The sequence below is a fragment of the Amblyomma mixtum genome, chromosome 2 (assembly GCF_055824585.1).
Source record: "Amblyomma mixtum isolate Tamu chromosome 2, ASM5582458v1, whole genome shotgun sequence".
NCBI lineage: Eukaryota > Metazoa > Arthropoda > Arachnida > Ixodida > Ixodidae > Amblyomma > Amblyomma mixtum.
This window is the reverse complement of record NC_143013.1, coordinates 170194725-170206571: the sequence shown is the minus strand read 5'-3', so window position 1 is coordinate 170206571 and position 11847 is coordinate 170194725.

Here is an 11847-nt window from a genome sequence, read left to right as displayed (position 1 = left end):
ACAGCTGTGGGAGCCGTAACGAGCGAGAGGAACGGGATGTTCTCCCCCATAAGTGTAAGAAATCCCCGCTTCTCTTTATATCTACATTAAAGTCCCCACCCGCCCTGCCACCTTGGCAGGTGACAGCGTTTCTGGCACAACGTTGTCAATGCCAAAGCATGCAGCGCACATCTTTCACTATTACCACGTAGCTTAAAGTACAATTAAAGTGTCCACTGTTCCAACAGGGCAGTTATGCGCCTTCCTTCTGGTTCAAGTGTCCACCGAGATATGTGAGACACTGCGCATTTCCTTTCCCCAAAAAGCAATTTACAAATTTTACCCTCTGCTTTCCAAGCCCCCGCTCTAATCGTTTCGCCGCTGTGGGAGACAGATACTGCTCATTTCCTTTCCTCAAAAATACCGGAGACAGTTTGGAAATTCTAAAGTGTGCTTGGCGAAAGCCTTATGGTCAACCCACTGCCGCTTCCCTCAATGCTGACGGAGAGGTCCTAACCTTGAGTGTGTTAAGTGATGCCCTGTTCCTCTTCACTCACGCGTCGGCGGCGGCGCCACATCAGAAAGTTCTCGAAACGCCTCGAAGCCAGTCTCAGCGCCTGACCAATGGGGACGCGCGCCCGGCGCGAGAAGGAGAATGCACAGCCGACACTGTGTGTATGTGCGCGCCTGCCTTGGCGCACAGACGCAGAGCTCGCCTATATATGAAGGACGTTGACCACTGTCTGTCAGCTGCAGTTGAAGGGAGTATCTGTTCTCGCTTCGGCGAGAGCGGCTTCGGCCGCTTATCTGTTTTTTGAGCAGCGTCCGCCGTTGTTGCCGCGACGCGCGTCTTTTCTTTCCTTTTTCTCTTTCCTCTGATCTTTTAACTCTCCTCTGTCTGCACGTGGCAGCGGTGGTGGCTCGGATCGAGCCAGTAGGCAGGCCCGTGCGATTTCCTTTTCATCCTTCTCTAAGTCACAACAACAACAACAACAACTGTCTGTCAGCCCGAGCCGTCGTTAAAGCTTCAGAGAAGCGCGCCTGCTCGACTCCAGTGACAACACCACTCGCCCAGTCACGGATGGACGGATGGGAGCGCCCCCTTTGAAACGGGGTGGTAGCAATTGCCATCATGCTTAGCTTCTTTTTCCTTTGTTTTTGTTCAAATGTGTTGCAAATTCTCATTAAAATTCGCCATGTTCTTTCACTACGGTTTCCCACACTTCTAACCTTATGTCACCTCTCTGCTTTTCTTCCAAAAATCTTTCAATCGCTTTTTGTTAACTTACACCGCATTTATTTACATGATCATTGTTATCATTAAAGCCTAGGGCCTCAGGAAGAGTGACTGTGCCTGCATCGACATCCGGATGGATACCATCACATTTGGGTATGAGGAGTTCAATTGTTTCTACAGATCTACCACACACAGCACATGTGTCATCATCTTCGTTAATTTTTTTTTGTAGCTGTGCGTTCTAAGACATATTGACCTAACTTCAAAGAGTAGGGCACTGCCTCTTGAGTTCTGGTTGAAAACTCCTTTCCAGATCTGCCTGTTCCAGTAGCGATATAGTTCTGCGCTCTGCTTCTTCTCCGTTGAGTTAATCCAATTTTTAACTTACGCCTTTTTAACCTGTCGTTTAATGCTCTATCTTTCTCCGTCCTCGTGTCTGGCGTGCTCACTGGTTATTTAGTTGTTTTCCGCCACTGTGATTCAACGCTCTACTGTATAAATATTTGAATACCTCAGCTGCCCACCTGTTATAGTCCAATTTTCTCAGGCGTTCTTCATATAGTATTTTACTCTTAGCTTCCCGTGCTTCGAACGATGCCCAGCCCATATCCCCTCGTGCTGCGTCGTTTGTGGTTTCGCCGTGGGCACCTTGTGATAATCTTCCTACAGCTCTCTGATTTACGTCTAATCTATACTGAACTTCTGCCCTTAAGCCCAGAACCGCATTACCGAAAGTAAGCCCTGGCACCATTATTGCTTTCCAAATACCTCTCAGCACTTCGTATTTGCTTTACTGCCATTATGCCCTATGTTTCATTATCCCGGCGTCTCTTCGGCCTTTTGCCCTAAGAGCCTGTTCATGCTTTTCCGTGTATATCTGCACTTCGTTTAGCCATATCCCGAGGTATTTGTATTCGGCCACTCTGGGTATTTCGTGGCCTTGTATTGTAAGCATGTGCTCAGTTGTTTTGTTGAAAATCACCGCACCTGACTTAGTTGCGCTAACACTGAATCTTAGAGCGTCTCCTCTCCACAAGAATTAACCAGAGTTTGCAAATCTTTCTGGCTATCTGCTAACATTACAATATCGACCGCATACATTAAACCAGGGATCGGCTGCTCAACTACATTTCCGCCTAATCTGTACGAAAGATTATAACCTAGATTACTTTCTTGTAGCCTTCCTTCCATATTTATGGAAACGATGGAGGACATTGTCTAACACCACACGGCCTTGGTGTGAATATGACTGGACCTGATTTCGCCTGAGATGACTTCGTTGACGCGAATCATACTCCTGATCGGAGATACATGCACCGATTTTACATGAAAACCGAGCACTCTGTAACTTACATGAACTTGTTGAAGACTATTGCGGAGAAGGCTGACTTGCCACCGGTTGTCATGAACGCTTTTAGTGCGATTAGTTAAATCACAACCCTGAGGCGGCTCGTCGGCAGCAGGCTCACGGTGAGGCTTGCAGTGATGGGTGAGGAAGGTAATCTTCCTCCCCGAGTAAGGTAAGCAACTCCTCAATTTTCCCCTCTGAAAAAAAGATTATGTTCCTCTCCAATTTTATCTGATTTCACCTTGGGCTTAGGCACCTTCACATGCTTTTTCACATTTTTAGCTGAGTTAATTGTTGGCGGGAATACATACGATTCAAGCAGAGGGCTGAGTCGGGCTTGTTAGTTCATGTTGAATGGTACGGCAAAACAGCGCTGACGGACTGGACGGAAGAAGAAGAGCCTTATCCCGGCGCATGTATCTGTCTCATCTTCTTCCGTTCCGTCCGTCAGCGCTGTTTTGCCGTATTATTCATACATACGATTGTTTACTCCTTTCATGTTTTCTAAAACTACGCCCTCATATTGCTTTCAGGCATATTTACATTTTTTTTCTCATATTTTAGCCGGGTTAATTCCGTCCTTCACTCGGTTCATGCTTTAGATCTTCGCTTTCATTGTTGTTTTGCCATTTTTATTTCTGTTTTCCTGGTTTATCTGGTGGCATTCAACAAGAGTTGTAGTAGCGTGAATCCTTGCTTCATCCGCCGTAGGGTGTTTTATGTTTCTGTTTTGTTATTTCATTGGTGGTTGTCTGAAAAAGGACGTGATGTGGCTTAGTCATCTCCTATGCTTGATATTTTTGCGCGTTTTTCCCGACAGGTGCATTGTTTTGTTTTTTTTTTTTTACTTTTTTTCTAGCAGCCGTCGGCTCGAGGCTGGCCGCAGCCCTCTCAAATAAAGTTGTTAGTACAGCGCTACTTCCTATCCGCCTCATCTTTCCTTGAATTTTTGGCTTATTGTTTATGGGGGCTTGGTTTCGAGTTGCGACAGCTTCCCCGAACTTCCGTTCTTCTACTGTTCTTCCAAAGCGACTCAGGCTATGAGGGACACCGTAGTGAAGGGCTCCAGAAATTTCGAGCACCTGGGTTTCCTTAACGTGCACCGACATATGGCACGGCACACGGACCTCTAGAATTTCTCCTTCACTGAATGAACTCGCGCAGCCGAAAATATAAAGCGCGAGAAATTACTGTTCTTCAGCCTGCTATATGCGACCCATGTATGCAGATATTTGTTCACGCCAATGGCGATGATATAAGCCTGCTAACAAACCATCATCTGTTGTTTAGAATAAATCTGTTTTGAATATGTAATTCCGGTATCACTCATATAACCTGCTGAGTTTGATTTATGCAAGCGGTTTAACCTCCCAAAGCCGTTCAGCCTATGAGGGACACCGTTGTATAGCCCTTTGTGCACTTTCGACCACTAGAGTTTCATTAACGCGCGCTGATATCGTACAGCGCACCAGCCTATAGTATTTCGCCTCAATGGAAGTGATACCGCCGTGGCCGGAATCAAACTCGTGTCTTTCGAGTCACCAGCCGAGCAATATAGTCACTAAGCCACCGCGGCGTCCACCTCCTAAGGAGGCAAGTGTGAACTTCGTGTCGGAATTCAACGTATGAGCTGATAGACATCCTCTCTGGCGTGCGTTTTGGACTGCGGCTCACTGAGATGGGTTGCCAGTTAGGTGAACAGTTTATGGAGAAAAACCACTACAGTGTGTACCGATACAAACTGTTTATTTTATGTTTGCTCAAAACAAGGTGAGGTGAAAGTAAAAGCTGCTTATGAGCAGCTTCACAAGATCACAGCCCACCGGTTTGAATACGCAACATCAGGGAATACATGATACATATATATATATATATATATATATATATATATATATATATATATATATACAGGGTGTTTCATCTAAGACTTTCTGCAATTTTTAAAAATAAGCTATTTGAATTAGATGGGCGCTTTTTCTGGCATAGCATTGTCAGTGGTGTAGTACATCATAATGCAGCAAGACGTGCTAGCTAGCAGGCTTGTGAACCAATATTTAATATTTAAATTTTAAACTATTACCGTTGGGCTCCTTAATTATTGAGAGGCATGTAGCCCACCGTAAGTAATGTCCATATCAGTTTTCAGAATTTCGAAAACGCGGTTACCCTTGGCGCTGTGGCCCAACAAATTTCGCCTACATCGCGCCAAAATACATGCGGTTGGAAAAGCTTGCAGGTAAAGCAACCTCTCCAGTGAACCTAACTCGTCGAGATAGCCAAAATTTGTTGGGCTACAGCGCCGAGGATAATCGCGTTCTCGAAATTCTAAAAACGGATATGGACATTACTTACGGTGGGCTACATGTCTCTCAATAATTAAGGAGCCCAACGGTAATAGTTTAAAAGTTAACTATTAAATATTGGTTAACAAGCCTGCTAGTTAGCACGTCTTAGCTGCATTATGATGTACTACACCACTGACAATGCTATGCCAGAAAAAGCTCGCATCTAATTCAAATAGCTTATTTTTAAAAATTGCAGAAAGTCTTAGGTGAAACACCCTGTATATATATATATATATATATATATATATATATATATATATATATATATATATATATATATATATATATATATATATATATAGCACAGTAAGGTAAACGTACTTGGTTGCTAGTTTAAAATAAGATGCGGAATTGAGAAACGCTTCGTTTATTGGGAGTCGACGTTTCGGACAGAGCCTGAAAGGACAGGCTCTGTCCGAAACGTCGACTCCCAATAAACGAAGCGTTTCTCAATTCCGCATCTTATATATATATATATATATATATATATATATATATATATATATATATATACCCACAAAAATATAGAAAACCCTTTAGTGACTGTTTTATACGATACTTAAGTAACGAATCTGAAGAACAACCTTCAAGTAATGTACAACCGAAACAGGCAGTATATTCAGTCATTTTGAACATGCGTTCCAATGTTTCAAATGTAGAACAGCAGTGATAAAAATGCGACATAGAGTTTATGAGATTAAATGTGCAAATCATACTAGAAAAAGATATTACACAGAAGGCGGTACATATACAGTACCTTGTAATATTGCGTTGGCTGTTTTGAGCCTGTGGACTTACTATTTGACCTCGACGCTACACAACGTTCATCTGCTCGAGAAGTTGATGCGTTGACCCCTACTAATGCGGCTTCCGACACGCTTCAGCGTGATCTTCTCGCCTGTTCTGTTGATACTGCCCTCGAGCCACGCCGCCGTGCGCAGCTTCTTGAGCTGTTGCCCCATTTTTGGTCCTCATTCGACACGCCGCAAGCCTCTTTTGGCCGGACGACTGCTGTCGCCGACCACATCGACACAGGGGCTCACCCGCCTCTGCAACATACCGTGTGTCACCTACAGAGCGTCGTGTCATAGCCCAATAAGTCGACGACATGCTCCACCGCGGAGTTGCGTCGGGATGTGCATCTGCTACCACGCATGGACGATGCATTGGACTGTTTGCAAGGCGCAGTATTCTTTTCTTCGCATGATTTACGCTCCGGATATTGGCAAGTTCCCATGGCTCTAGCTTATCGCGCAAAGACCGCTTTCATCAGTCCGGATGGGCTTTACGAATTCAACGTTATGCCATTCGGTCTCTGTTACGCCCCAGCAACATTTGAACGAATGATGGACAACGTGCTGCGTGGCCTCAAATGGAAGATCTGTCTTTGTTATCTGGACGACATCGGGGTCTTCTCCTCTGATTTTCCTACCCATCTGTATCGTCTCCGCCAGGTGCTCACCTGCCTTGCTCGTGACGGCCTTCAACTGAACCTTTAAAAAATGTCACTTCGGCGCCCGCCAACTCACCTTCCACGGCCACGTCGCGTGTAAAGATGGCGTCCTCCCCGATCCTGAGAAGCTGCGAGCCGTTGCTGACTTCCCGAAACCAGCCTCTCTCAAATAGCTGCGCAGCTTCGTGGGGCTATGCTCCTACTTTCGCCGTTTTGTGCGTAATTTTGCTACAATCATAGCCCCACTAACAAAGCTCTAGAATGGCCCCGCTAACTTGTCCTCTTGGACACCGGCCTGCGACGAGGCTTTCGCGAAGCTCTGCAAATTTTTGACATCATCGCCCATACTTCGTCATTACGATCCCGATGCTCCAACGGAACTCTACACTGATGCCAGTGGTGTCGGCCTCGATGCGGTCCTCGGCCAGCGCAAGCATGGTTTTTCTCAATACCTCGTCGCTTATGCCAGCCGTGCCCTCACGGCAGCAGAGTTCATCTACTCCGTTACGGAAAACAATTGCTTGGCGATCATCTGGGTGATCACCAAGTTCCGTCCTTACCTCTACGAACGCACGTTCGACGTTGTTACACACCACCACGCCCTCTGTTGGCTCACTTCGCTCCAAGATCCGTCGGGCCGTCTCGGCCGCTGTGTCTTACGCCTTCAGGAATATGACATCCGTGCTGTGTACCGCTCGGGCCGCAAGCATTCTGACGCCGACGCTCTCTCTCGGTCGTCGGAGCCCCTGCCTGCCGTTCCCACACCAGAACCTCGCCTTACCGCTCTCACAATCTCAGATATGCCTTCCGAGCAGCGCCGAGATCCTTGCATTTCTGCCCTGTTCAATGTCATCAATGCCGCTACCATGGCTGCATATCCTCAAGCTCTACGCCGCCAAGCTTCCCATTTCTTCGTCCGGGACGGTCTCCTTTACTGCCTAAACTATAACCCTGAAGGCAGAAAATGGTTACTGGTTATCCCACGCCATCTCCGCTCCGACGTTTGTGCCCATCATCACACTGATCCGCAAAGTGCTCACGCTGGTGTCCGCAAAACATATCACCGGCTTCGTCAGCGCTACTACTCGCGTGGAATGTACAATTTTGACCGCCGCTACATTGGATCCTGCGATGCCTGTCAGCAACGAAAGGATTCACCCTGTCGCTTGGGCAGTGCCCTGCAACCTTTACCATGCCCTGCTCGCCCCTTTGACCGCATCGACATCTACCTTTATGGCCCACTTCCCTGCACTCCGGCCGGTAAACGATGGGTAATAGTCGCCGTCGATCGCCTGACCCTTTATGCAGAAACAGCCGCCCTTCCCACAGGGACGGCTAGTGACGTCGCTTAATTTATTCTACACCACTTCGTCCTCCGTCACGGCGCACGTCGGGAGCTCCTCAGTGACAGCGGCCGTGCATTTTTGTCAGAGGTAGTTCAAGAGCTCCTCTCAGCTTGTAAAACCATACACCGTGCGACTACTGCCTACCACCCGCAAACGAACGGCCTCACGGAGCGATTCAATCGCACTCTGGGCGACATGCTCTGGGCGACATGGGCGACATGCAAAATTGTCGCCGCTGTATTGCAAAATTCCTGCGAACCACCGGCGCCGTGGCCAGCCGTGGCCCCCTCGGTCGCAAAACAAAAAAGAAAGACAAGGCATGCACACACTGCACACAAGGCATGCACACAAGGCTTGACACCCTTATCGCGTTATTCAACGCACGTCTCCTGTCAACTACTTCATTGAGCCAGTTACACCTTCCTCAGAGCACCGCCGTCGCTGTCGCGAGGTTGTCCACGCTAGACGCCTCAAACCGTATTACAACCCTCCTGTCGTCTCTTCGCCGTAAGTCGCCAGGATGGCTATTCCTTCTCTCCGGGGCCATTGTAAGAAGAAGAAGAGGACGACTCCGCAATGCCGCACTCCGTCGTCATCGCTGGTGGTTCGGGCGCGATTCTCGTGCTGGAGCTGCTTCCTTCGGCTGGTTCTGCCGTCCTGCTACGACCTGACCGCTACCTGCGTTGGTCGCCGTGACCCATTACTAAATCTACTTTTCAGCGGCTTTATTTTTAATTCGACTATATTCAGGCAATGCTGATATTTTGTTGTATTGTGTAGGGTATAGTGGCGCATAAGCTCCTAAGGCTACCATGCGCCAAACAAAAAGCTGATATTCTGTTAGAGACGTCCTTACATTCCACAGCTCTCCAAAACCCTACTCAAGCGCTGCTGAAGATTCTATTTCGGTCGCACGAGACAATCAGCGGACAGAGCGCGGCTTACTGGCACAGTCGTTGCAGTACTTCGCTTGTCCACATTTTTCATATAGAATTGTTGGTCAAGAGCTGACGCAGTTTCGACGTTCCAGACCACAATGGCGTAGCCAGTAAAACTACTACCTCGGCACCTTTCTACGCAAACAACCTGTCACTCAGAGACCGAAATTAAAAGGAAAGAAATTATATCATTGCGCAGCAACACTTTACGGTCATTCAGTACTCATTGTTTACTGAGCAGTTCTCTGAGCGGTACTTTCTCACAATCCTGCCCAAAAACCGTTCATAGAACGGGCACCGGGGGCGGAGTCGATGGTTCATACTCTTTTGTGCTCCAAGTCGCAGTGTACGGCCCTTCACAGCACAAGGGCCTAAAGCTAGATAATACAGATGGCTCTGTCTAGCCTGTTGCTATCATTGCTTTATCAAACATTATCACAGTAGTTGCAGCGAAAGGAAAAGAGGACGATGACGCAAATGTAAACAAACAAGATTGGAATTCTATGAAATCGGGCTTATAACTACAAAGGCGTAGAGGAGGCTTTGGCTGATAAGAAATCGTCTCAGGCATGCACATTTAAAATGAACTTAGTAGCTTACACTGCATTAATAAGCCCACTGCTGGAATACCCTGACATCGTTTAGAACCCGCACTGAAAAGGACATATAAATCGCATTGAAGAAGTTAAAAAGAAAACCCTTAGATCAATCTGCGACGCACATGGAAGACACATATCATCACAAATCTACTGGGGCGATCTTAACTTCAGACCCTTGAATTCTGCCGCAGGTTGCATCGCCTAAAAATGTCGCATAGATTATCATTATTATAGATTATGTCGTATAGATTATCAGTAATGAAAACAAAATTCACTTTGATGACTACATGCAATACAAAGCACCACGTCCAACACTCATCAAGCACAACTTGACAATCGCGGTGCCATAGTCCCGAACGAAAGCTTACCAGTTTTCTTTTTTCCAAAGACGATATCTGAATGGAACGGGCTTCCGCGCGATGTTGTCTGCTTGAGAGGTCATGAGCCTTTCGTACCTCTTGTCATGCATTTTTTACAAGCGCAGTGCGCATTCATCATTTTACGCCTGTTCTTTTTTTCTTTTTTTTTGGGGGGGGGGGGGGAACGCAGGGTGTTCGGTTATGCTCATTCTGTGCTCGCTTCTTTCTTCGCTTTGTTGCATTGCAATGTATAACGACGAATCCCTTACCACTCCTGCATTGGCCTCCAGAGGGCGGCTGGCTGATTTTAATAAATAAATACTATGAATCAGCGATACCGTTTCCACAGAAGGTGCAGCGCGAAAACACCGCTAGCAAACAACGGGCGAGATTGACAGCGCACTGACTAAGTGAGACAATTTTGCTGCTCTTTTCGAATACTGTCTTGGTTGGCCCTTTCGCTTCTTTTTTTCTTTGTATACTTAATGCTGCTTTTCTTTATTGGAGTAACTTGGTTTGAAAAGCAGTCCTTCGTTAACGTGTCTTGTGTTCCTCTATTCATAATTTAGAAATAACCTGCCTACTAGTCCAATGCCACACTTTATACTTACCGAATGCGAATAATAGAAGCCCAAAAGAAGGGTGGAGTACCGCTTTTTACTGCACCGCTCCTCAGGATCCTATAATACCTTATAAAAACAAATACAAGGCAGGCACAAAACAGCAATACTACTGGGAGCCTTGCTCTATGCGGGTAGTATTCAAAAATTTGGCACCGACAAATTAAGTGTGCCCAAAAAGCGGAACCCTAGGGTGTGAACTTCGTTCTCGAGAATCTCTTTCAGTGAATACATTTTTTAGAAGATATCATTACTGGCAGCCTTACATATTTTTTCTTGCTTGCAGTTTACTTGATGGTTCCGGTAAAGCGTTGATCAGAAGAAAAAACGGTTTTTTCTCCTGACTTAGTCATTACTTGCTCACAGAAAAGGCAGCAGGCAAAGTAATTTCGGACAGAACATTTCATGGATAATTTCACCACCGGCATCGCAGCGCTTTTCAAAGGTGTTCAAGCCACTATTGAGAACTCAAGCTGAAGTTTGCCGTGTCGATTGCAGCGCCGTAGCACACAGCATAGCGACAGGAGCAAGCAGTTTTGGGGGCGCTCGTGGTGCTATTCCACGCCACCTTCCCCAGCTTATTGCATGAGCTTCTGCGCTCTGCCGAAGCCACACGTGGTGCCTGTCAGCTATCTGGGTTATGTCTACAGAAGCGAGGCAAATAGTGCTATCAATCAAGCGTGGGCTTCTAATCGTTCCGAATGTGCTCTCGCGTCTGTAGCGGCCCAAGCGACTGACGGCAGCAGTTTTTAGGCACCTAGTAGAATAACTGCAGTGCCACCTGAGCAGCGCAAGTTCTCTATGCTGAAATTTGGTTCTCACAAACTAGAACTTTACGCTTACGGCGCAATAGAGCTTGTAAATCTTAAAGATGCAAGGTAACAACACGTGGCGCGCTCTGGTGGAAGTAGCTCGAAGCGGCAGCAGTGTGCGAAGGTCGCCCATTCCTGGCACAACCCCATTTCCTCGCTCTCAGCGCATAGAGTAACATAAAAGTAAAGAGCGGCCACTCGGGCTCTTTCGCGGCCGAGTTCGGCGCTTCCCCGTTTCCGCCAGATGGCACTTAACGTGCAAATAAAAAAAAAGAAAAAGAGTATGGTCTTGGCTTCCAGGGTTGCCGTTGGTGGCTACTTTGCGCCAAATTTGCTACTTTTGAAACCTGTCTGGCGATGAAAATTTCAGATTGGCTCCCTGGCTACTTCCTGGCTACTTTGAACTTTTATTTGGCGCATTTATTAGCCATTTTTTAACTGGCAGCATCCTCGCCGGCAGGGTCGGTTCGCATCGAGGTACCCCTACGCACGGCTAGAGTGGCTATGTAGCTTACATGCGCACGCAGAGCGACGGTAAAGAAAGTGACACCTCCAGCGAAAAGATTTCACGAGGCCAACGAGCTTAGATAGAGTGTTGCTTCCAGTTCTTGAGGCAAATGGCGATACAACTCCTGCAGCGGCTTCCAAATGCGCTGCAGTGCGGAGGCTGCATGCCATCAATCCTGATGACAAAGAAAGCGCGATGAGCATTGAAGGTATACTGAAGATGCCGCTGCATATATTATAGATGTTCTTCCAATGACCTAGAGTCAGAAATCGAGCAAATGCAAACAATAAGCGTGAATTTGAT